Source organism: Myotis daubentonii, chromosome 18 (assembly GCF_963259705.1).
Source record: "Myotis daubentonii chromosome 18, mMyoDau2.1, whole genome shotgun sequence".
Taxonomy (NCBI): Eukaryota; Metazoa; Chordata; class Mammalia; order Chiroptera; family Vespertilionidae; genus Myotis; species Myotis daubentonii.
This window is the reverse complement of record NC_081857.1, coordinates 24351212-24378318: the sequence shown is the minus strand read 5'-3', so window position 1 is coordinate 24378318 and position 27107 is coordinate 24351212.

Sequence of the window (27107 nt, the reverse complement as noted above, 5' to 3'; positions counted from 1 at the left end):
ATAACCTCTTTTTAAAACCCAACTTGTTCTAAGTGAATAAAATGTTGCTTGAGTAAGCAATTAATCAAGAATTACTTGGGAGGTTTTTTATGAGGCCAATAGCAAGCAGCCTCCTGAGGCACTCAGCAAACTCTCTCTTTCAGTAAATAATTACTTAAGTTAAAATTATTTACTAAATTAAGTCATTCTTTTTGTGATATCTCTAAGACTTCAAGTAATTGGTTGGGTTCACTTTAGTTTGGTGTTTTATAAAGCAAAAAATAGTGCTACATAATCAATTAACTGTGCAATTAACTATACATTTAGTACTTCAGAAACACATTTTTTATGACTTAGAACAGGTACAAAGAGCCCTGCTTGTTGTTGTTTTCCTAAGTCAGGTATAGTTTTCCATTTTGTTTAATGCAGCAATGCTGGGAAGATATCAGCAGAGCATAACTTGTTATTTTTCATTTTCTGAGAGTCAGCAATATGGCAAGTCCATTTCAGGCAGAGACGTGAGCCGTGGCCACAGGCCCCTGCCCTGGGCTCCAGGAAAGAACTGCTTGGCCTGGAGGCAGCTCCACCTCCGTCCTCTCTCCCTTCAGCTCCCACTGGAAGGACAGGCTCTCCTGGCAGCACCTTCCCTGTGCCTCCCAGGTTAGGAGGAAAGAGTAATGACCTCACCCTAGAGCAGTGGTTCTCAACCAGAGGATGAGGCCCAGAAATCAGGATTTTAAAAAGATTCCCAGGTGATTCTAATGTGCAGCCAAGGTTGAGAACCACTGCCCTAGAGCTTCTTTCCTTTCTCCAAACCACCGCACTTCCCTGTTATCATTAACAGAGAAAGATTGAGAAGTAAAATCCAAGTTAACTACCACCTTTAATTAACCACTTTTTGGTGTGTTCTTCATTTTTAGAAGTACAATGCAAGTCAACAGTTTTTAAGAGCAAAGAAGAAAACTGAATTCCTCTCAGTGAACATCTGTACCTTGCAAGAGTATAGTCTATCACTTGATGTTTTTTCTCACATTTGGGGGTTCCTAGCCATGGATCACGAAGTGAGTGTCTACCGGGAGCCAGGCACCAGGTTTCGGGTCTTTCAAGCAGGTTATCTCATGCAATCCTCATGACAAGTCTGTGATGTGGGTGCAGACAGCATACAGCCTCCAAAGTCCTCTGAGCCAACTCCTAGTATAAATGCCTCTTATAGACAGAATTTTCCCCTATGGGGTCTGTTTCCCTGGAGAACCCTGACTAACGTATGCCCCAGGTGTCAGATATTCTGCTTTGTATTCAGGCATAATCCCCACTCTAAGTGGCTCACTAGTTTTCAGGTGACACCAACATTTCCCCACCTCGCTCTCATACAATGTGAGAAAGAGACAGGTGTGGGTTGAGATTACAGTGATATGCCTTTGAAGCCACATTAAAGATTTAGCCAATTATCCTAAAGACAATGGGAAGCTAGTGGTGCATTTTAGTAGGAAAACTGTACGGCTAGGTTTGCACTGTTCAAAGATCTATATTAAAAAAATAAATAAAACTTCATTAGAGTGACTGGGTTGGAGTGTGTCAAGAGCAGCCACTGGAAGCTCATGTAAGAGGTATAGGAAAGAGTGGTTTCCAGGCCTAGAGCAGGGTCAGGGGAAAGAAGTGGAAAGATTCTATAGAACTTGGTGAATGAGCAGAGATGGGGAGGGAGCTGGGAGCCAGGATGACTTCTGAGCCAGGGGGGAGGAAGGGGTGCAGATGGTGACCCTCTGATATCTCTCCATTCCCTGCCAAATAAAGTGTAATCACTTCACCCTGGGACTGAAGGCCTCTGTAAGATGGCCTCAGACTACACAGACATAGCTTCGCTGCTGCCCTCTGCTTACTCGGCTCTCCATCAAAGGTGATCTATCTGACCTTGCATAAGTAGTTTAACCTTCTCCTCCCCTTCTCCATTGCTAACATCCTATGGGGGATGACGAAGGGATTCACTGCATTGGACAAAAGGACATGTCTTAGGGCTCAGAGACAGATGTTTACCTTCTGACACTGGTCTCCCCCAGGCTTTAAGATCTGCTGCTGTGGCACCAACGGGCACAAGAACAGTAGACTTGATGGGGGACGAGCAGGGGGCACACTTTCACCCTTGAGAGGGAAGCATTTCAGCTGCCAGCCAACCAGTCCCAACAAATGGAACCTTAGCCATTTTGAAGGAACTCTGTGAAAGAAAATTCTATTTGCATCTTCAGTTGTACAAGTTACTTATAGCTAATGTGTCCATCATGTTTTTATAAGCATTGTATCTAGTACTATAGCCAGCCCTGGCAGGGAAATGGATCTTGTGGAGAAATGGATATAAACCAAGGCCCCAATGTGAACGAAGGAGAGCGCCTTGGGGTAGATTACTCTGGCAGGAGAGTGGTGCAAATGGCAAAAGACGCAGTCAACAAGATTTAGCTGAGCATCTACTCAGCCATTCACTAGTCTATATTTTTTAAAAGCAACAAATGAGAAAAATCAATGTTCTCATGAAACTTACACTCTAGGAAGGAGACAGATTTTTAAAAACATAATAAATAAGTAGATTTATTACAGTAAATTGTATATACATGCTAAGTTTTGTGTGGAAAAGAGAACCAAGTAGGGTAGATTGGGAGTGATGGGGAGGGGAGTGTGTACAATTTACCAGGGCAGGCGCCATGGAGAAGGTGTCATTTGAGCCATATTTGAAGATGAGAGAGTGAGGCACATGAATCTCTGGGGAAAGTGGTTCAGGCGGAGGGAGACAGGGCCAGTGCCTAAGCTGCAGGCAGGAGCTTCCTGCCACATCTGAGAGACAGGAGGGAGGCCAGTCTGGCTGGAGCCAAGTGAGCAGAGGGCCAGAACAGTAGGAGATAAAGTTAGCATCACAGGACGTGGGAGATCAGACTGAGAAGTGCCTTGAAATGGCCCCAGGAAGGTCCGGGGGCAGAGGAGTGATTCAGGTTCTGTTGTAAAAGCAGCCCTCTGGCTGCGGTGATGAGAATACGTGATGGAGGGCAGGGCAGGAGAAGCCAGGCTGGGAGGCGACCATTGCAGGGAGAGAGTGGCTGGGACCAGGCTAAGAGGCAGAGTTGGCCAGAGGGGCTGGTTCTGGTAGACTGGGAAGATACAGACAGTGGGATTTACAGAGGGACTGGGTCTGGAGGATGAGAGAGCAATCAGGGGTTTTGTCCTGAGCTACTGGAAGGAATTGTCATTTACTGTGTTAGGGAAAATGGAGGGCAGGACAAGAACATGTTTAGGAAGTAAATATAAGGAGTTCTGTTTTGAGATTGTTAAATTTGTGATGTTCATTAGACATCCAAGTGAAAACACACACACACCTAAATATAGAGTTCGAGAGGAAAGTCGAAGCTATAGGTATAAATTTGGGTCCTTTCCTCTGTAATAACAACAATTAAAACCACCTCCTCTTTCTCTTACCATCAACCCTTCACCCCACCCCACTATGCAAATTGTCTATGCCTGGCCTTGTGCTCACTTTACCTCACTTCTCACAATGACCCCACAAAACAACCATTATGATCCCCCATTTTGCAGATGAGAAATCTTAGGCTTAGAAAACTTGCCTGTCTTACCTAAGCTCACCCAGCTGGAAAGAGATTTATTCTGAAAGCAGTGAGGAGCCATTAAAAAATTGAGAATAACTTTGTCAGATGTGGGAAGATTACTGCAATAACCCAAGAGTCCAAGGAAGAGGTGATGTGGGCCTGAACGCAGGCTGGGGTTTCAAAGATAGGAAAGATGGAACAGGGTCCTGGAGTGACCAGGTGACATGACAAGGCCTGGTGGCCCACTAAATTGAGGGAATGAGGGGGAAATCCCCCATGTCTATGTACTTCTGGCTGGGGGGAGCTGGGTAAAGGGTGGTGCCCCTAGCTGAGGTGGGGACCACGGGACGATGGTCAGGACCAGGTGGGCTGGTGCACATGAGGAACCAGGGGATGATGCTGGGATAGACTGGGATCAATCCAACCTAAGTCCTTCCCATGAGGTTTAGGAGCTCAATTTTGTTCTGCAGACAGAGAGCCATTAAGATTTGAGCCAGATAAACATAATCACAGGCAAGCATCATGCCCTCTAGTTCTCTAAGCATTGTGAGGGCAGGGCCTGGGTTTTCTATGTGCAACTATCTACACACAACAGCTACTTAGCACAATTACAACACGCCTGCCTCCACCCCGCTTTGGGCCATTTATTGGGCACGCTTCCAGATTTGTTTTTCCCCCAGATGCAAGCACACTGTGCAATGGGGTTGAATAAGCTAAACAAATCCATTCAGTATTTCTATAGAATTTTTTAAAATCCAACTTAGAACAAGTAACAGCCCACTTCCTTCTCCACAACTCAGTTCCCCCCAGCACCCCTATTGTCTGCTCAGACTGGGATAATGGGTAATTGTGTTCCAACATGCATTATGCTAAAACACTTCTCTTTGCTCAGCTTCAATCATTATCAAAACCCAGCTTTTAATCTAACTTCATGATCACTAAGCAGCCCAACCAGCTGCAGCAGTGAATGCGGTGAAAGGAAACGGCTTAGGAGAGAGCGACTTTTCTCTAAGAAACAAAAGAATCATCTCCATCAAGTGACCCAGCACGAGAGAAGGAAGAGAGAGCTCCCGGAGCTGGCGAAAATAAAATTGCCCGTTAGGCCCTCTTCTCATTAGTTTTTCTTTCACACTTCACATTAGCTCCGTGAAAGGAAGATGAATTAAGAGTTAAATGCACCAAAATAACTTAGGCAATCTTTAAATAAGACTCAAGTGTGTTTACGTTTCCACTCAAAATTTGCCTGCCTTCCTCCCTTCTCTCTCGGCCCTTTTCTTCCATGTCCCCTCTGGACCTGCTTGTACAGCTGCTTCTCCTTAATGACTTTGCCCACTCCTTGAAACTCTTCCCACCCTTTAGCCCTAATCAGCCCAAAGGACGCTCTTTGTGTCCTTTCTCTTTCCAGCTCCTTCTACCTGCCCTCAGCCCTTCTCCTCTACCACCTTCTCCCCATCATGGTCCCTCCCATGCCCACACCTTCTGACCTTCCCCCATCATGGTGCCTCCCATACCCACACTTTCTGATTTTCCCCCATCATTTCCCCTCCCATACCCACACTTTCCGGTATCTGGTCTCAGAAGCCATCAGAAGTCAAATTTCTAGTGACAGAAAGCCATTGTTGTTTGATGATGGCAGATGACATAAATAAGGCAATTGGCTTCAATTCACAATTAAAATAAGCCAAATGAAGCAGGCAAACAAGACAGACCCAGGCTTGCAGATCTAAGGATAAACTCTGCGGAAGACAGTCGCCTTCCCCTTACTGCGCTGGCACTGTGCCCCAGAAGTGTATTGTCTGGCCAATCTATTCTCAAATTCTAGATGGATAGGGCAGTGACAAATGACCACCCCACCGCCCCTCCTCAGTGGCAGCCAGGCCCGGCTAATGCACACAAAAATCCCGTCTGGAAATACCTTGCCCAGATTGTTTATCTCTCTCCTTTCCCACTTTTGTTTCCAGCTACAGGGAACTTCTAAGTAGAAAATCAATAGGCGCTTTAATTACTGGCCCCCAATTCATCAGGGCCTCAACTGTAATTACTCTGCCTAAGCCAGGAGCCTCAGGAGCCAATAAACTGAGACAGTCAGGCAGTGGGTAACACGCAAGGTGAGATGCCAGAGTCTATGGCTCAGCCTGGAGGAGCATCTGAGAGCGCCTGCCCCAGATCCCCTGACCACCGTCCTGCCACCCCGCCCCAGGTCCCTTCCCCTGCTCGGCAGTGGGGAAGGCAGTCCCAAAAGGGATCCCAGGGCAGAACCAGTGCCCAAAACAGAATTGCTCCTGATTATTGCCCCTGCACCTCTGTGGCCAGGATTCATTCATCCTGGGAACCCCAAGGGGTGGCTCTCAGGAAAACCCTCAGGGGTCCTCTCAGGGACTTAGTTGGTCCCACAGGACAATGCTGGGTTGTCACAAGAAAGGCTCTCCTGGGATCCCCTTAAACCAGCGAGGGCTGATGGGATTGTCTCCCCTTAGAAAACAGGAGTTCGTTTTGGGGATGGCTCAGAATAAAGGACTCCTTTGTGACAGGTGAACCCATAACCCCTGCATGTGTGAAGCTGATTCCTCCTTCATGCCACTGGGGCTTAGAGGCCAAGGATGGTGGCAAAATGAGCTCGGTTGCCCTGCCAGGCGCCTGCACGTGCTGTGTTTCTGGTGAGAGAGAGCTGGGCTGCAACTGCCCTACTTCTGCACACATACCAGCCAGGGCTTCGAGTCTGAGCACGGAGCTATCGACTCAGCTGATCAATTTCCAAGTTGCAGTGAGCCAGGCCCATGAAAAATGACTGTTTTGCCCATCACCCCATCCCACCCAGACAGTGGCTCATGCTAATGAACAATTCTCCATTTAGAATGGCTGTAAGCTTCTCTCTGTCCTTCTGCTTCCCACACGTCGACGTTCCCACCTGAGCCCTCCACTCTGCTCTTCTCTCTCTCTCTCTCTCTCTCTCTCTCTCTCTCTCTGAGCTCATGCTCACCCTCAGCCTTAACTACCATTTCATCGGAGGCAATTCTCCATCCTGGTTCTTCATACTCAAGGACTTCAGCTCGGCATTCCTGCCGAATGGCCCAATAATTATTACCCTTAACTTCAAGGTGCCTTAAAACAAAACCACTCTCCTCCCCACAGTCCCCCCATGCCCAAACATGTTGTTTTCCATCCTGTAGCTTTCACTCTCATGAAGGGTGCCCAGGCTCCAGTCTTAGTCATCACATGAACTCGCTCATGGTCAGTCCCAGCAGCTCTGCCTTCCAAAGTACTCTGCTCACTCATCTCTGCCTCCCTTCCCACTGTCACCACCTTTATTCAGGCCCTGTTTATGCTGACCCTGGTGCCTTTGAGAGCCCCCATTTGGAACCCCCACCCCCACAGTCCTTCCACAGTGCCCTGGGTCTCGATCCGAGCTCTGCAACAATCACCCAGGGAGCATTTCCTTTATATATACATACTAGAGGCCTGATGCACAAAAATTCATGCAAGAGTAGGCTTCCCTCCAGCACCCGGGACCTGGGCTTCCTTCCTCCAGCTACCAGTAGGTACCCAGAACCCAGGCTGGCTTCCCCTGGTCCCGGCTTCATCAGGAAGGAAATCTGGAATGACATCTGGAAGATGTCCGGTCTAATTAGCATATTACCCTTTTATTATATATGTGTGTGTGTGTGTGTGTGTGTGTGTGTGTATGTATATATATATATACACACACACACATATATATACACATATATACATATCTATATATATAAAGCCTAATATGAAAATTGTCCCCATGGGAGTTCGACTGAGAGACTAGTCGCTTGCTATGACAGGCGCTGACCACCAGGGGGAAGCGCAGAATGAAGGAAGGCCCCAGCCGGTAGCCGGCAGCCGGGAGTCAGGGAAGGGAGGCCCTGGCGGGCAACCAGAAGGCCCTGATCAGCCCTGATCACTGGCCAGACTAGGGACCCTACCTGCGCACAAATTTCATGCACCAGATCTCTAGTACACATATATATACATATATAGATAGATAGATAGATAGATAGATAGATAGATAGATAGATACACACACACACATATTGATTTCAGAGAGAAAGGGAGAGGGAGAGAGAGAAAGAATAATCAATGATGAGAGAGAATCATTGATCGGCTGCCTCCTGCATGATTCCTACTGGGGATGAAGCCCGCAACCCAGACATGTGCTCTTGACCAGAATCGAACCCGGGACCCTCCAGTAGGCAGGCCGATACTCTATCCACTGAGCCAGATCAGCCAGGGCAGGGAGTTTTCTTAAACATCAATGATGACACCCATGACTAAGACCAATTAAACCAGAATAGCTGGACATGGGGGCATTGTGCTGGTCATTTTGAAAAGCTACTCATGTGATTTTGATAGATAGCCAGGAGGGAGGAACGCCAGACTATTTGCTGTGTGCACCCACACTCTGCTTGCCCCTCTCTGCCTCTACTTTTCCCTCTGATGGTAGAAATGGTCCCTTTGCTCCAAGCCCAAGGTCACCTCCTCTATGGATCTTTCCAGACACCTCCCCAGAACTCCAGCAGTTACACACCACTCATGCTCTTCCTTGTGCTGTGGTCTGTGGTCTTGTCATCAACCCTTTACCTAATTGTCACCTCCCTGGAGCGTCTGACTTGGGGCCAGAAGAGCTAAGTTTGCATTCTGACACCTCACGAATAAAACTTTGGTGGTGAAACTTTGGATAGCTTATTTAAAATCTCAGTTTCTTATTCTGCACAATGGGACCCATGATTCCTATCTATTTCATGGGAGTGCTGCTAACAATGATGATTGGTCTAACAATCTTTGTCTTTCATGTTGCTTAACAGTGGCTTAGACCAAATATGTAATAAATAGATATTGAGTAAAGGAATAAATATATATGGATTTTTATTGTAGACTTTTTTACTCCTCCTAAAAATACTTCCAAATTAGAAAATCAATTCACTAACATGTGGCACCCAGGGTCAGAACCCAGCATCTCCACAGTGCAGTCAAGCAAGGAGACACCTGCTTCCCTAACTACACTTGTCGCAGGCCCTTGCTGTGACATTTAAACCATGTCCTTTCTGTCAGGTGTCAAAGCCGAGAGCATGGATGTCACAATTTCACCGTCTTCATGCAGGCTGGCCTCACGGATGAGCACACGGGCCACACACACACACACACACACACACACACACACGGCTACCTGCATAATGCCAGCTTCCCCAGCAGCCATTCTCAGAGCAGTATACCAGGGATAAGGCCTTGACCAGGAACTCCTGGTCCACCCCCTCTGTAACGCATGGCAGAGGGCTCTGTCCCTTCAATCCCAAGGTTCCTACTGTCAGCGACCACCTAATGAGTTAATAAAATGTATTTTGCAAGAGGAGGGCATGAATTTGGGGGAAATCTGAAGCAGAAGAAAAGGAGGAGCTTGAGGAGCCTGAGGTCAAGCAAAATATCCTGCAGACCAGGGAGCAACTTCCAGGCAACCCCAGTGCTCTGCCCAGCCGAGCCACCCTCTGCCGAGGCCAAGGCCATCTCTGGCCTGCAATCCCCAGCCTCTGAGCTCCTTTAAATGCTCATTTACATTTCTGGATGAATAATCTCTGAAAGCAACTGGGTTAGAAAAATCCTTTAGCCTGACTCACAGAACTTGCGCTCCAAGGAGCACTAAGTAATTAGGAAATATTACCCCATTCACCCCCTTAAACCCAGGAAAGGAAGGCAGGCAGTGAGAACGCACGCTCCCCGCCTCCGCCTCCCCCCCGCCCCCAACCTTGAAGCAGAGGAACTGGAAACTTGGACGGGGAACGCAATAGCCAAGGTCACAGTTAGGCAAAAGCGAGGGGCTGAGCAGGCAGAACCCTGTGTGGCTGTATTTGCAGACACCGCCTTTCCAGAAGTAATTGGGGTTAAATGAGGTTGTGAGCCTGGAGTCTGATCTGACAGGATCAGTGTCATAAGAGAGAGACCAGAGCTCCCTCTCTCTCCACCAAGGGCAGACACAGCAAGAATGTGGCCACCATAAGCCAGGAAGGGCATCCTCACCAGGAATGTACTCAGCCAGCACCTTGATCTTGGACTTTCAGCCTCCAGGCTGTGAGACAAATTCCTGTGTTTCAGCCCCCAGTCTGTGGCCTTTGGTTACAGTAGCTGATGAATGCACCTCCCCATCCTCAACATATTCAATCCTTCAGCCTCCAGAGGGTCACCTGCTCCAAGCCTGGCCCTGTGCTCGGGGCTTGGAGAGGAATAAGGAGTTTACAAATAGATGTAAAAATAGGTTGGTCACTTTGTTAACTATAGTAAAAGGCAGAATGAGATAAGTGGCCAAATAGAAGTATTTTTCCATGGGAACAAGAAGTAATGGATTTTCATTTCAACAAAGCATTGGAGGCAGCGAAGCTTGAGCCCAGACTGCCTTTTAGGAAGAAGGTTCCCCATCTGATGGAGGAAGGAGGGCCCAGCCTCAGTCAGGGAAAGCCCATACTCCTGTTTTGCTCCTGTTGGTGCTGGTTTCAAGGACCTCACTGGTACTCTGAGGATCTTTCTTTGAGACCCAACATCAGGCCTCACCTTTTCTGTGAACACGTGCTGAGGCTGCAGGCCACACTGGGCAGGACTTAGCAACCAGCTAGTCCAGCCCTCTCATCTTACAGACTGTGGAAACTGAGGCTTGGTGAGGTCATGTGACCTGAACTTTGAGTTGATTTCTTGGTTGCATTGCCTTCATTGCTCAGCCACATTCTGAGCTCCTTGCTTTCCCCAGAGGCTGTCTCCCACTCCCCTCTTGGGGCTCAACTGAAATGTCCCCTGGTCTGGGAGGCCTTTCCCAACCGCCCTCGCTAAAGCAGTCCCCTTTGCCCCCGACATACCAGTTCGTCTCAGACACATTATCCTGCTTCACAGCTTCCCTAGCACTTGTTAGTATCTCATTTGATTGTTGTTTACATGCTCATTATCTGTCTCCTTGAGTTAGAGTGTAAGCTCTTTAAGGGCAAACCCATTTCTGTGGGCCCAGCCTGGCACATAATAAGCGCTCAGTAAATACTGTGGACACACTGGGCTGTGCTCTTGGCGGGTAACCAAACACCCACTGGCTGTGTCTGCCCACCCAGGTCTCTAAACCAGACGGATCCACCTGCACGAGCCTGGCTGCCTCTCACTTGAAGCGATGTAGCTGTGATCCCACTTCTAAATATACCTTGGCTTCACCTTCCTCTCAGGTCTCTTACTCACAGGGGCCCTCTCACTTCAACACACCCTAAGCCTCTCTTCTGTTTTCAGGAACAAGCCTCATCTCTTCTCCTTAGCTCCACATCCCCCTCATACACTCACACACAACCAGGAGGTAGAGCAATGCTTCTCAGAGGGTGACACACCCTCCCCCCTCCCCCCTCCCCCCTCCCCCGTCCCCTGCTCCACCACCAGGCCACCACCCCAGTCTGATGTGCCTTCCTCCTTTGTGATCACAGGGCAGCAGTGAACCTGCACCAGGATTGACTTTGATAGTCAATCATGAGTGCAAGGCTGCTGCTTGCTGGCTATCAGAGGGAGGGACACCCCAGGACTAAAGAGCTGCCTCAATCCCACCAGGTGTTCTTGCTCACCTGTCTGAGGGGCAAGGGGCTTCTCCTCCCGTCAGGCCTGGTTTTTATCCCCGTTAGGCTGCTCCCACTGCCACCCCGGCGGAGAGAGCTTCATTTTCTTGATGGGTGTTTCCTGGTCATTCCCTCCTCCTTTTTCCTTACCCGGCTTGAATTGTGAATAATTCATGTGTTTCCATGATCCTGCCACGGTTTTTCTCCCTCGTGAATCAAACCCCTGAGACACAGTTTATTTTCTCACCATCTTCTGGTCTGAGTTGCTGACAGGGCCAGGGTTTATTGCTGCAGGTCGTGAATGGAGGCCAATACTTATGTCTGCGTATAAGACCATTATCGTTTTTCCCACCCGGTCTGCTATGATGCTCCATCTTTCTAGTATATTTCAATAGGTGCATGATATGACATGGTTGGAAAGATAGACAGATAAATGAGTAGTCACACAAACAGATGCACTGACAGAATCATTTCCCCATAGAGCTTACACAGTCACCTTTCTTATTTCAAGTTTCTGGAAAGAAGTTCCTCATATGCAGTGGATGCCCTACACCCCAATTTGTAGCCCCCCTTCTGAAAGGCAGTCCTCACAAGGATCCTCATGATAGCTCAGGTCCTATGTATGGTCTGCTTGGTGTCATCTCATTCACCCTGCCTCCAAATATCTACTGAAGACATACTGTGCACCAGGGACTGAGAAGACCCCAGGAAGACAAAGTGAGCAAATAGACCTCTCCCTGATCCTTTTGACCTACCAACTACCAAGAGACTGGATATTAATTAACTAACTAAATACACACACACACACACACACACACACACACACACATACATGCATGCTGAAAAGTAAAGAAATTATGACCATGAAGTCAGGAAAACAGTTCTCTCTGGTGGAAGGGGGGGGGGGGGCGGTTGTGATCAGAGAGAGCTGTACAGGGTGGCCTTGGAGTCCTGGTGATGTTCTATTGCTTGACCTCAATGGTGGTTACAGGGCACTCAAATCATTATTATTGATTACATTTTGATGTTTATATTTCATGTGTGCTTCTATAGATAACGTTACATTTCACAACTAAAAAAATTAAATACTAAATAGAAATTTACAAAGTTCCCTGAGAGCATGTAACAGGCGCCTAGCCTGGTCTGGGGATCCCAGGATGGCTTCCTGGAGGAAGAAGCATATGAATTGAGTTTGCAAATGAAGATGAGTTAAGCAGAGGAAGGAAGGTGTGGAGAGATGGGATGGAGAGAGGGGAAGGATGCAGAGAAGGACTAACATAGCACAGAGCAGAGCCTGGGAAGCCTGGGGGGCTCGAACTGAGTTCAGTGTGGCTGGAGCCCTGAAGGTGAAGACAAGCAAATCTGAGGAAGAGACAGGAGCTGGACCGTGCAGAGCCTTGTTAAGGATTTTTGTTTATATCCCAAGATCAATGGGAAGTGCTTGAAGGTCTCAAGTAGGGGAGTGACATGATCAGATACACATATTGATGAGCTCTCTAACGTGTAAAAACAGATTAGAAGAGGAAACACTGTTTAGGCTTTTGCCTAAATTAGTGTGTCCCCAATTGGTATTCTTGTTGATTTCAAATAAATGCTTCTTGGCTTCTTAAAAAAAGAAGAAGAAGAAAGATTAGAAGAAGGCAAGAGAAGATATGGAGGCTAGTGCGGGTCTCATTTTAATTGTAAAACAGGAAGATAATGAAAAGTTAAATAAAGTGCTAGCAGGTTAAAGATGGAGATAAATGGACACCTGTAAGAAATAATGAGAAGGTCAACAGAAGTTGGCAGTGGATTTGTTGCATGTCTCCCCTGAAATATGTGTTTCATGAGCTCTGAGGTCTTTGGCAATGCTGGATATTCAACACCTAGAACAGATCCTGGAACAACAGCGTCTCTTACCTGAGGACTCTTCAATATGTTTGTTTCTGCATCCCAGCATGTGTCATGGAAATGGAGGTGAAGTGATGGGAGACAGTGTCTGTGGTGCCAAATACATTTTAAAAATGCAATGAAGACAAAAAGCTTAGAGTGTTCAGGAGCTACCCTGGGGATTCCAGTTCTTTCATAGAATAGAAAAGTAAATGAAGCAGAAAATAGATTATTTAAATGATAGTAAATATGATGAAAGGAGAACATGTAAAGTTACTAGTGCTACTGAGTATGCTAAATCACCAATCTTCAACAACATCTCAAAGATTACCCAGAGAAGGAATAAATGGCCAAACACCAGCCAATGAATCTTTCCTCCAACAGATGATATGGTATCCACTCTACATTGAAGAGCAGCAATATAACTGGTGGAATCTTTGGAGTTGTAGGATGAAGTCCATGTTGTTGGTATTTCGTATTTTTCTACTAGTAAGTTTAAAATTTTGATTTGAGGGGTTCTCTAGAGTTTGGGTTTGAACCTCAACATGATAGTAAAATTACACCTCAAATATCCCTCCCCCATTTCCTAAAGTCATGTGGCCAAATAAGAGTTAGAGGTGGTTGTTCATATAGTTTGTCTGTGGTCATATACAAAGCAGAATATGCTCTGTGACTAAACAAACAGCTTTTTGTTGCTGGCAGGGCAATGAATGCCTAGGCAAGATCTGCATTTGAAAGGTAGCCTTTTAGAGCCAAAATCAGGTCAGTGATATAGAACATAAGAAAAAAAAGAAAGAAAAAATGTGATCACAAATTTTAACAAAGACTGGGTATTTTCTAAATATTCCTATTTTTCCAAAGTAATTTATATGATAGCATGACCTGCTTTCCTGACCTGGATATCCCCTGTCCTTACAGATGACTGGACAGGTGGTTTCCTTATAAGCATGATTTAAGGGACCCTGCAAAAGCTCCATTGTCCTAAATACCTCTACAGAGGCCTGTGACCAATTTCTGACATTCTACTGTTAAAGCTTCCTTCATTTCTTGCCTTTCCTTCCTGTGAGTGCCACTACCCAATCTATTAATCCATTAGCAATCATTTACACATAGGTGTGATTTAGTGGCTCAGAATCTTTCAAGGAAGGCAGCAGCTGGCTGCAATCAGATTTTAATAGGCTATAGGGCATGGTTTGTAAGGAAGAATTCGAGTAGGGGAGTTACAGAGGGGAACTAAACCTTTGTTGAGCACCTACTATGTGCTAGGCACAGCTCCAAGAGCATTGCATATATGACATCATTGTATCCTCTGACTTATGCAACAGGAGGGCTCAGAGAGAAGTATCTGCCATTTGCCCAAGCAATGGAGTGACAAAGTCAGGGTCTAAGTTTGGATCTGCAGAGCCTGGGAAGGGTGTCTGGGTGGGAGGGACTAGCATTTAAGAGGAGAAATTCCAGGGTGTGAGGCACCTCTTGGCAAACCTCACCATCCTAGTCTTCCAGCACTTCCTGAGGCCCTGAATTGTTTGTGGTTGTCTTCTTACTTTCTTTCTGAGGTTGCTCCTTGAGGAGTGTTTGCCTCCCTTTCGATTTTTTTAAACGAAAATTTAAATTTTTATTAGGTGCTCAGCCGCAGGATAAATACCCCATTTGAATTGCTGACACACAGATCAATAGGAAAGCTCTTTCCCTGACTGGGGACCTGGCATGGGAGCCTCCCAGCCGCATCCTCTTTCCAGAAGAGAGGGAGTCCAAGAAACAGGGCAGACAATTTTCTTAAGCCACAGTTAAAGCCAACAGAATGAGCATTCAAGGATTCTGGTTTCGGGTATCTCTTGCTTTGCTTCTCTATTTCTCATTCTCACTAGACAATCACACCTTTGACCCCTGTATGGCCAATCAGAGCGGTGTCACTGGCACAGGTGGTTGAGAATGGGCCTCATATTTTTAAAATGAGAGCAGAACAGTGTCCCCAATGTTCTGCAGAGATGAGAGATGTAGAGGTTCACAGGTCCCACCCCCCTCCAAGTCCCCACTATCATTCTCGGCTTGGAGATCTTGCAGTAAAAGACATGGAACAGTCTGTCAGCTGTCAGAGGGGAGGCGAGAGGGGTGACTGGGTGAAAGAAGGTGAAAGGATTAGCTAAAGAACATACATGCATAGCCCATAAACACAGACAAGTGTGGAGACGGCCAGAGGGAAGGGGGGGGGGCGGGTCTGGGAGGAGGGAGGAAATGAGGGTATCTGTAGTAGTGTCAACAATAAAAATAAAGAAAAAAAGCAAAAATAAAGTAAAATTAAAAAATATATAAGAATACATGTATTGAATAAAATTCTTATATTCAATAGTGGCTAAAATTCTGTTATGTTGTGCCTTTAATTTTCTGATAAAAGAGGCAACAGGCTTGCATCCTATAACATAGCTTAAGATCTCATACCTAAAGCACCCAAGCTGTTGGTAATTCTCCCATGGGTGTCCTGACAGGAAGGCCCAAATTCCAATCTCCTTCTTCAGTCTCATCTCCCACCATTCTCACCACGATCCTGTGTCCAGCTACATCAGTTCTCGGTTGCCTTCCAACATAATCTTTCTAACTCTGAGCCTTTGCACATGCTGTTCTTCTCTAGTTCAACAGTATGACCTCATCAGATGTCATATTACAAAGTGGTACTCCTGAAATTTATATAATGTTATTAACCGTTACCCCAATAAATTTAATTTTAAAAATTATAATACAATAAATAACACAAATCTATTATCTAAAAAATTAACTTAAAAGGCAAGGGGCAAAATGTCTCAAGGAACAGGAGCCAGTCTCCTCCCAGGTATCCCATGTGGCAGAGTGGGGGGTTGTCAGGTGGGATCCCTAGCCACTCTGTTCAATGTGGTCACCAAAGGCCCCAGAACACTCCTCCCACCCCCACAAAGCACAGAAGCAATGGAAATGTGCACTTGCAGAGAGAGCCCCAAACTGTTCACAGTCTCTTGGGCTCCAACCAGAGAGAAGAGGGGCTCTGGGGCCCTGGAAAGGGACCCTCGAGGGGTGGGAGGGAGGCCACTGCCAGAAGAGCCGCCACAGACCCTCTCTAGTGCTTTATTCCCCATCCCTCCCAGCCTCCCAGCATGGCTGCCTGAGCCTTTCAGTCTCACTAAATTAAGGTGATAAAATTAAAAAGGGGGTGGAGTGGAGAGGAGGGTATGGCACGCTCCTACTTTGCATTTTAATAACTCTTGTCCTGTGCCTCGAACCATGTGTAATAAGAGATGGACTGCGAGTGGCCTCCTTCCCCTCCCACTCAGTACATATCAGGGCCCAGATCAGCTGCACCCTTTCCTTGCTCTCCTTCAGGATATTCCACTTGGCCCTTCCTTGGATGAAGGATGGTTGGAGGATGCCAAGCCCTTGGCATGATCTACTGACCTCTGGAGGGTCAGGTCTGGAAGAGCATCCTTAGTGACCCAAAGACACACTCCCTAGGGACCTGTGCCCACGCGGGCCGCATTGCTGCCCTGGCCTTTCCAGGGGGCCAGTTATAGGGATACAGACAGAGGCCACTCCAGGAAGATAAGAGCCACTTCATTTGGTCAATCCACCTCCCCCTGAGTGGCTGCCCGCAGCACTGTGGCCCTGCGGCCTTTTCAGACTGAGGATACCTGGTGTGGAGAAGAAAAGAGGGCAGGGTTCAAATGCACTGCGTGTCTCCCAGATGTACTTGCTCCTGCAGCCAGTCTCAGGTCACATGGTGTCTTGCCATTCCATGGAGAGAATATATGTCAAGTAGCCAGGTGATCCCTGACCTCCACTCTCAAAATGCTCCTTTTCTGCCACAGACATTTCCATTAAGAAATAAGTCTACTGATGGAAAAACTCTGTGTGTTAAAGGATGTAGAAAATGACATCTCATTTCACACGCACAGCAAGTCTGAGAGGTAGGAACTACTTATCCTATTTCAGGGGTGAGGAAACAGAGGCTCAGAGAAGTCAAGTGACTTATCCAAGGCCACACAGCCAGTATGTGAGAGAGCCAAGATTCAAATCCTTGTTTGGCACCATTTTAGCCTGCACTCCTACTGACCCAGCGTGGACAGTAGAGGATGCAAGGCAGGCGGTGGAGACAGCCCGGCTGGGGCGGGTCAGGGCTTTGCAGTCTCAGGTCTACATTCCATCTGGAGTGATGAAAAGCAGAAACCTGTTCCTTACCTGGAAGCTATATAATTTTATTAACCAATGTCACCCAGACAAATTTTTAAAAGTTCCAGAGTTCTTACTGATTTAATTCAAAAGGATTAGTGAATACCACCAGGCCTAAAATTGTTGATTTTTTTTTTTTGCATAAATGCCATGTTTTTTGGATTACTTTGGTATTACTACTGAGTATCTATCATTTTGAATAGTTGAGAGGTGCTACTTTGCCAGTGTTATGGATTAAAAATAATGTGGTCTGTACAACATGAAACTCTAATTGTTTAGGTTCACAACTGAAAAAAAAGTGGACACCCCAAAACGTGTGCATCTTCAAAAAATGACTCCTAGTGGTGATGGTTGCCCAACAACGTGAATGTACTTAATGCCATTGAACTGCAAACTTAAAAATGGTTAAAATGATGAATTTTGTTATGTATATTTTACCACAATAAAACAAATGGCCTTTCCACTTGAATGTACACAGCAAATGGACCCTGAAAAAAGGAAAAAAGAAAAAAAGAAAAGCCAACCTCCCTCAAATTGTTTTATTGAAAGCCAGACTCCCGACTGAAGCCACTGGATTTTGGCAGCACTTTCTCCCTTTTCTCTTTTGCTTCCGCTGCTTTTCCACAGCCCACAGAGATAAGGGGAGAGTGCATCATTGCGGGTGCCTCCCCATCCCACCTCGCTCTGGATGTGTGGGCGCATGCACGTGAGCTCATGCGCCAGTGTCTCTCAGTCCGAGAAAGGTAGGAAACCCTGAACTGATCTGCACCTGAAGTATAGATACAGATGAAGTCTGTCGCTTTTATAGTGAGTTTCATTGGCATTAAACTTCATTTATGTCTCTATAAATATATACGGCGCTGAACGGGGGGCTTTATGGCTGGGTTTATAAGTTCCATCGCCCTGTGGCAGACTGGGTCACCCACCAAGAGGAAAAAGCCACCTTGTAGATTTTGTAGCCTCTGCCCTTTCCCGCATCACTGTTTGCAGGGCTGTCATCTGGTATTCAGGGCCTCCCCTTTCCACGGGCAGGGCTCCCTGCTCTGATGCTGCCCTCTGCCCTCTGCAGGCCCCTCCACCCCTGGCTCACAGCTGGCCTGCTGTCAGCTGACTTCCTCTCCACACCTGTCCCTTGGCCAGGCCCCATTGCTGACCTTGGTATTGACAAGCCCATAGAAGATGGCAGGACAGGGTTGCAAAACCTGGTTTATTAATGAATCTGTTTTACGGAAATCCATTTAGATAAACAGACCATACACAGCTGCCGGCGCTCGGTGGCTACAGGGCTTACAATACTTCACCAGGCAGGCGCAGCTCCTCTCCTGATGCGCTTGTGGAGATAAATTCAAGGTAATCTATATAAACTCAGGCCTTTGAAATTGCGCACAGTCGAAAAATTCAAACAATTACTCTAGCCCAGCCAGGAGGTGGCCGTTGATGTTCTTCTTATGGAAAACATAATTATAAAGGAAGGGAAAAGATTTCATAAATAACACGCAGAATGGCAGAGACTCTGGAGGGAGGGGAAGGCGAGAGAACAGGATTCCTAAGGTTCCTGGTCTCCAGCTGCGAGTGGAACGGGCTCAAAAACCTGCTGTCTTCTTTAAGGCTGAAATTAATTTTCAGTCTAGTACAATTTCCAGGTAATTAATTGGCAAGAGGCATCTTTCAGATATTTAAAATATCAGCTGCCAGGCTCCTGGTAATAAAGGAGAAAAAATAGCCAACACATGCCCCTAAAATCAAGGTTATGTCAAACAAGGGCCAGCCCAGCCCATTAGCACTTGAAGAGAATATAAAATCCAGGTCAGTCCAGATCATTGTCAGCTTGTTTTAAGGTGCCCCCACCCCCCCCCACTCCTTGCACGGAGTCCCCAGGCCACAAGAAATAGCAAGTGCTCCCTGCCAGGGGCTGTGTTAGGCACCTTGTACTTGTGCCCCATTTAATTCCTTAAAGAAGGTGTGAGGATCTCTCTAGACTTGGGGGGGGGGGTGGAGAGGCTTCTGGTGAGGACCCTCAAATTAAGATCACAAGTTAGGACCTGGTAGGGCAGGAATTTGAAGCCAAGTATTTTGATAATAAGCCCCCAGGCCTTGCTTCTTACTGCACGTGTGGCCCAGGATGGGAAAGGGTGTGACTAAGACAAAAGCAGCGCAGAGGCGGGAAAGAGCTTGGGCTCTGTTTCAAACAGACTGGGTTCAAAACCAACCCCACTATCTATTAGCTGTGTGTCCTCAGGCAAGCTACTTAGCCTCTCTGAATTTGGGGACTTTGTTTCCCTCATCTATGCATTCTGTCCCCTGTGGTCTTCAAAGCAAAAAGCTGTGACCAGGGTCTCCCTTTCTCATTTGGCTGCAAAGGGTTTTCCTTGGCAACCCTCCTGCTAAATGTTGTGGGAATTGAATAACAGATTGGACAACAATGAGCGTAGCACTTTCCACACAGCAACCTCCAATAGATGAGAATTACCAGTTCCCGATATTGTGAGAATCCAGAGCAATACTCTATTGCACCACCTGGTACAGCTCCTGGCACCTGGTGAACACACATCAGTAACAGCTATTACTAATATAATTATTATTAAGCAATGGAAACAAATGTGGGAACCCCTGTACTTAAGTTGAGCAGAACCAACAGCATATTAGAAAGTTTTGATTGGGTCCTACTGTGTGCCAGGCCCTGTGCTGGGCTCTCCTGGACCTTATAGAACAGGTAGGTGATCTAGGTGGAGAGTCACCTAGATTTGCACATATAAGGTAAGCAGTAATGCAAGATCTAAAATTCCTCTAAATGTGCTTAGGAGGAATCACAATGGAGCCATCATTAATTGCCAGATAAAGATAAAAGAATAGAAGAAAGCAGTTAAAACGAAGGCTGCAAACCTGGGTTTGAATTTCTCCTCTATCACTTGTTAGCTGTGGAAAGTTGAGCAAGTCAGTTATATCACTATGCCTCAGTTTCCTCATCTGTAAAATGGGTGTATGTCATAATGTTTTAGCCTCCAAATGATATAAATTATTTAAAGTGATTATTAATAGTAATGACAACAAGCATTTATTAAGGGCATTCTCTATGCCAAGCACTAGACTAAAGCTCATAGCAGGCACTCAGTCAGTGTTGGCTAGGATTATCATTACCCAATAGAAAGATCCAAGCTACCAGGACCCAGGATTATGAATTCTTAGGTGGACTAGGATCAAAGACCAAATTCCAGCCCAGAGAGTTGCTAAGCTGTTGTCAAATGATAGCCATTCAGGTTTAATACTGTCCTGGGATCAATGTTCTAGGCTTTTTCCTCTCTGTTTCCTTCATACCATGTAGTATGATGAGAATTCATCTAGATTTAAAGAACCATAAATTCCTACTGGGTCCTGATAACAATGTTTTTGTTTGTTTGCTTGCTTGTTTGTTTGTTTTGTTAATCCTCACCTGAGGATATTTTTCCATTGATTTTTAGAGAGAGTGGAGGGAGAGGGATAGGGAGAGACAGAAAGAAACATCGATGTGAGAGAGACACATTGATTGGTTGCCTCCTGCATGCACCCCAACCAGGGTCGAGGAACCAAGGTATGTGCCCTTGACCAGAATTGAACCCATGATCCTTCAGTCTGAGGGCCAACACTCTATTCACTGAGCCAAACTGGCTAGGCAACAATCTTTTATTGAGTCATCTGCAGCCAGAGCCTAAGATGTTATTACAGGATCCAAATAAGGGTGAGCGTGGCGGTGCCTGTTCTAAGGACAGAAAACGCTACAGCGGTTCTCAACCTGTGGGTCACGACCCCTTTGGGGGTCAAACAACCCTTTCACAGGGGTCGCCTAAGACCTTCAGAAAACACATATATAATTACATATTGTTTTGTGATTAATCACTATGCTTTAATTATGTTCAATTTGTAACGGTGAAATTGGGGGTCACCACAACTGTATTAAAGGGTCGCGGCATTAGGAAGGTTGAGAACCACTGCGCTAGGAGATCAGGGCTAGAATCCTTCAGAAACTGTGATGCATCTTTTGCTCATTTGTCACTGACCCCAGAACTCCTTCTCTCATTGTGGAGTCTCACCTTGTAATGCATACACTGAAAAGGACCTAGAGATGTACCTACCAAGGGGCCTCTCTGTCTTCTGGCACCTCTCTGGGGTAAGACTGGGCACGTCAGCTGGGGAATAGAGGAAAGTTTAGGATTCCAGTCTACTTGAACTTGTCTATTGCCCCCTCAACAATGAGAGCCAGGAGCCAGAGTGCACGAGCCAGACCCAATTCATTGATTTGCCTCAAAGAAGCCACCTTCTTAGTCTTTATGGGGAAAGGGAAAAATTTCACCTCAATGGGAACCATGACCAGAGAGTATCCCTTTTCCCCTTGGTTGGAGGGCAAAGCAGAGACAATTGTCCACAATTAAAGGAGGAAAAGAGGAAGCAACATGAATGACCATCAATGGATGAATGAATTAACAAAATGTGGTAAATAAATAAATGGAATATTAATCAACCTTAAAAGGAAATGACATTTTGCTGCACATGCTGCAACACAGATGAACCTTGAAGACATTATACTAAGTGACATAAGTCAAACACAAAAAGACAAATATGGTATAATTCCACTTAGATGAGGTACCTAGAGGAGTCAAATTCATAAAAATGGAAAGTAGAATGGTGGTTGCTAGGGGCTGGGGACAGGGCAATGGAGAACTGTTGTTTAATGGGTACAGAGGTTGAGTTTCAGAAGATGGAAACCTTCCGGAGATGGATGGAGGTGATGGTTGCACAACAGTGTCAATGTACTTAATGCGACTGAACTGTAAACTTAAAAAGGGTTAAAAAGGTAAATTTTATGTTATGTATACTTCATCACAAAAAATAAATAAATAAATAAATAAATAACAGAAAGAGAAGAGGGCAAGGCTGCTGAGGTTCCCTTGCCAGCTGACACATGGGTCACTTGCTGTGTTCTAGTTATCAATACAATTCTAGCCCAAAGTCATGTTCCAGGGTAGAGATGGAGAGATTCTTACATACAGTTGGCAACAGCTTTTAAACATCTAAATTCCAGCTTCCCCTTCCCACTGAGTTTGCTCTGCAGATGAAACTCCAGTTAAGCAGGACTCTCATCTGATCTTTGTTAACAGCCTGTGGTCAAGACTAGGCAAAGAGGCCTCTGCACTTCTCCCAAGTGATCTACTGGAACTGGCTTGGTAACGATCACTCAAATTTTGTGTGTCTGCACAAAATTCTGCCTAGACATTCGGGAACCACACTGTGGCTGTCTTCTAACTTGCCATGACCTGGTGGCTTAGCAACCCACACTCCACTCAGGGATCCTCACTGGGAGAGCTGAGTCAGGAAGGAGCCTCCCATAAATGCGCTCGCTTACTCTGAATGAATAGTGCATTCCCTGAGGCAGGCAATCCCAGAAAGGGCAGTGCCAGGAAGAAGATGCTTAGTAAAGGCTCTGAGTGAAGAGAGGCAGAGGACACATTCATCTACTAAGCATCCAAAGAGCTCTCTGACCTACTTGGTCAAATTTTGAGGTCTACTAAAGATTCTTAATTTACTGGTTTATCTACCAGGAACTGAGTTTTTAGTTGAGAAACTCATGCTTGAATTGTGCACAAAAGGCCCCTTCTCTATGTATCATTCTCTAAACATAGAACATTTACAGATACAGGGTGGGTGAGGTGTTAGGACTCACTATGTAGGGGTGTGTGTGTGTGTGTGTGTGTGAGTATTTTTTCCACCAAAATCATCAAAACTTTCTGATAACTCCACTGCTTCTTCATGATAAAATAGGAAACTCCCTATCCTAACCTACAACCAGGGATGGAAGAAGGAAGAATGGAGACATCCCTAATGGAACTATGATAGTATATGATGGGATATGAGTCTCTGCAAAGTGTCTTCCAGTTCTAAAGACATTTTTCAATAAGGAGAAACAACAATCTTAGCCATGGCCTTCGTGGATGGAGCCAAATTTCATGGCATAAACCAGGGTGGGCAAACTTTTTGACTCGAGGACCATAATGGGTTCTTAAACTGGACCGGAGGGCCGGAACAAAAGCATGGATGGAGTGTTTGTGTGAACTAATATAAATTCAAAGTAAACATTACATAAAAGGGTACGGTCTTTTATTTCAATAGTTTTATTCATTCCAAACGGGCTGGATCCAGCCCACGGGCCGTAGTTTGCCCACGGCTGGCATAAACACTATCACAGTGAATGCTCCTCTCTCTTCCCCAGTATCCTTACGCAAGTACACTTTCCTCCTGGAGCCCAGCCACCTGAATGCTGAATTCCAAGTTTTGAATAGAAATTTTAATATCCTTTCCACATACATCACCATCAAATAACTTAGGTCATCTCAGAGGTAGGGGCTCGCAGGGGTCTGTGTGGTTCCTATTTGGACTTGATTGTGGTGCGTGCACACACACACACACACACACACACACACTCATACATACAACACACAATGACCACTTGACTTTCCAACACCATGACCATAATCTTGGACAAAGAATGCACCCCTCCCCTACCCTCTCTGCCACCCACCCAATGACAGTAACCTCAGAACTCTGAAATGTTCTCTTAAAAGTCTAGGATCTACATAACATGCTCATTAAGTATCACCTTAAGCAATATATTTCTACTGCAACATGTAGCAGTGGAAGCTATGTTAACAGGAGTCAGAGAGTGATGGAGTTGGGGGAGGGGAAAATTTATTGGAAGGAAGCACAAGGGAACTTTTATATACCTTGTTTGGGGTAGTGGTTAACACAAACGTCAAAACTCACTAATATGAATACTTAAGATCAGTACATTTTATTGTATGAAAACTATACCTGGATTTTTTTAGTAACAGCAGTGCTCTCCAGGTCAAAGATGTTAACCCATGGCTGGGGCGAATAAGGCAGGGTGCCCACCTTCTCCTTCCTCCACCTTTCCCCACATCTCTCCCATCCTCAGATCTCAGAGGCAGCCAGCAGAGTCTTCCCTGCTCTGTGAACGAGGGCTGGATATGAGAACACAGTGGCCGTTTCTCCCAAATGCTGCCCAGAGGGGAGGACAAGGGCTGCCAGGGGAGCAAAGGTTGGTATGTGAGGTGGGTTTGTGTCCATCTCCCATTACTCCACTATGGTTTCTTTAGGTGCTCAGAGCCCAGCCGTCTCCTCCTCCTTAGTCATCCTCCCCATATTCTGAGCCACCAAAGATGCAATGGAGGCACTTGCAGAGAAGGCTCAGAGGAGAGGAAAGTCATTAAACACCTAGAACCAAGACACTCATGGCAATGTGCCCCAGAAGGGCGCCTTCAACTGGGATTTCTGAAACAAGGTGAGTATGGCAATCAGGCGTGTGACATCAGTTCAGCCTAGAGGCCAGGAGCCTGGGCTTCTCTCTTCATAGTAAGCCCAGAGAGCTCTTCAACTGGCTCCTAGCCATCTTCTTGGCTGAGAACCTTAGGCCAGCAACACCTGAGACTCCTAGCTGGTTCTCAGTCTTCACCAGGGTAAAGTCACTGCTCCACATTGAGCTCACTAAAAGGCTTTGGTTGCAACTCTGTCCACTGGGGAGCAATCCATCTCTGCTCCTTCACACATGAGCATTTCTGCACCTCAGAGGTGATGAGATATTAGGAGACCAGAAGTGTTATTTCCACTTTTGCTATGCTCAGGCCTAGCAGTTCCAACTCCTATGTCTCCCATTTATTAAGTGGGCCCAGTAATGACACTGAGCACTTCTTTTGGAGAGAATTTAAGGGCATTAATGAGATAATGACCACTAAGCACAGTGACTTCAGTAATAAATGGTGCTTTGGGACAGGTTTCACTGCAAGGGCATGGACTTTTTTAAACCTTCAGGGCCATGTCATGAGAAAGCCATCCACTCTCTTGCTCAAACTGAGAGGTTTCAAGGGTGGGAGGAGTTGGGAGAGTTGAAATACGAATGCGTCAGTGTTGGTTTCTGATGCTCTGCTTCTCTATTTCAATCTTCCTTCCCCGCCATTACAACCTCTGACTGCACTCTTTTCCTCACTGCATTCACTGATGCTGAGGTTACTGCATCTTCAATGGCAAGCATAGTCAAAACCAAACCAAACAGTGCTGCCATTCACTCAGGACTATGTCTATCACCAGAACAAGAGCAGAAAGTATTTTGTTCAGCTTGGAAGAGGGGTCCGGGGTGCTGAATTAAAAGCAAGAGAAACTGCAACCTAGAGTTCATTGGGGTTATGAAGGAGTGAACCTGCCCCTCTCCTCCTCTTAGAGAAGGTGACCAGAGCCTTAATATCTCCTGGGATGCCGGCTCCCTGGAAACTGGATGATGAAAGGAAGTCCCCAACACCACTTGTTGAACGGTCCCACCCGAGCAGATGTGGGTAAAACTGAAGGGGGGGAAGCAGATAGTGTGTATCTCCAAGGCAAACCCAAGGCAGACGCGGGGAGTTAATAAACATATTTCTGAGAGGCAAGAAGCAGAGGAGACAGAGCAGAGCCTTGCAGAAAGAAGTAGCAATGAAATTTAAAGTAACAATGAACCTGTTTGTGGCGCCCCTCAGTGCTTAAAGACATAACACTACTCAGAGCCTGCCTGAGTCTGCTTCCCCAGACATGAGGGGGCAAACCCTTCTTCTGAGCTGTCTTCCACAGGCAGAAAACAGGGCAGAACAGATGTTGTCCTCAACCATACACAGTCAAGGATGACAGCAAAGTGGAGGGCACTTCCTGCCTCCTTGCAAATGAAGTCTAATTCACATCAGCCAACCTCGGCAAAGCTCAAGACATGTTCCTGCCACTGTGAGGTCAGGGAGACCTCAGCCCACCAAACCACCCCATCCTGATGCTCACCTGTCGCACCTGTCCACTTGCCATGGATCCACACCAGGAGAGAAAGTAAAAGGTCAGATTGATCTCCTCCCACAGCAAGAGCCCAGAGACTCCTGGGGAAACTGACATTTTAACAACCACCTCTTCCAACCTCTCTCAGAAGAGCATAACTTTTAAGTCTACCTCCACTCCCAAACCCCCAGACTTCCTTTGCAACACTTTCTCACCATGAATGGCTTGTCAGGAAAGAGTTAACGAAGACGCATGACTAATTCCCCAAACCCTCTCTCTTATCTACATAGAAGAACAACCCTATACAGAGACACAGAAACCAACTGTCAATTTAGCTCAGACCTCACCTGTCTTATGCAACAGCATAAGACACTCACGCACACGCACACCCCTAAGGCCGGAGTCCACATCCCCCTTTAATTCGGTAGACATAGTTTTGTGCCCTTTTTCCGCTACGCAGAACCCAGCTCCACGGCAGCAGAGAGATAGATGTAACCTTAGTGCCAGAGCCTTGCCGGAACACACAGACACACAGGAAGGGAAAGGCATCTCGTAGCTCTCCGTGGTGCTGAAATCACGCTAGCGAGAAAACCGAGGGAGAGAGTGCGCCGGACTTACCAGGCTGGGGGTGGGCGGCGGGGGAGCGAGAGGAGCTTTCTGAGAAAAGGTTCCTTGCCTGTGCGGGCTGGAGCCGGCGGATGCGCTCACCTAGAGAACCCACCTCTCTCCCTTCTCTTCCCTTCCTCCTTTTCTGGGAGGAAGAGGAGGCTCCAAGCTGGCAAGGCTGGAGTGGAAGGAGGAAGAGGAGGCAAACAAAATAAGATCAAAAAGTCAGGCGGCTTTACTCCACTCGTGGTAATTCCTTGGGTAAGGAAGGACCCCTCTGCTCCCACTCTCTCTGTCTGAGCCTTCCGCCGTCTCTGCGTGTTGAGCCAACAGCCTTCGCACAGTCGGTTCCTGCCTCTGACGTGAAGGAGATGAGGAAGCCTGGTATGCTTTGCGCTCTCTCTCTCTCTCTCTCTCTCTCTCTCTCTCTCTCTCTCTCTCTAGCGCT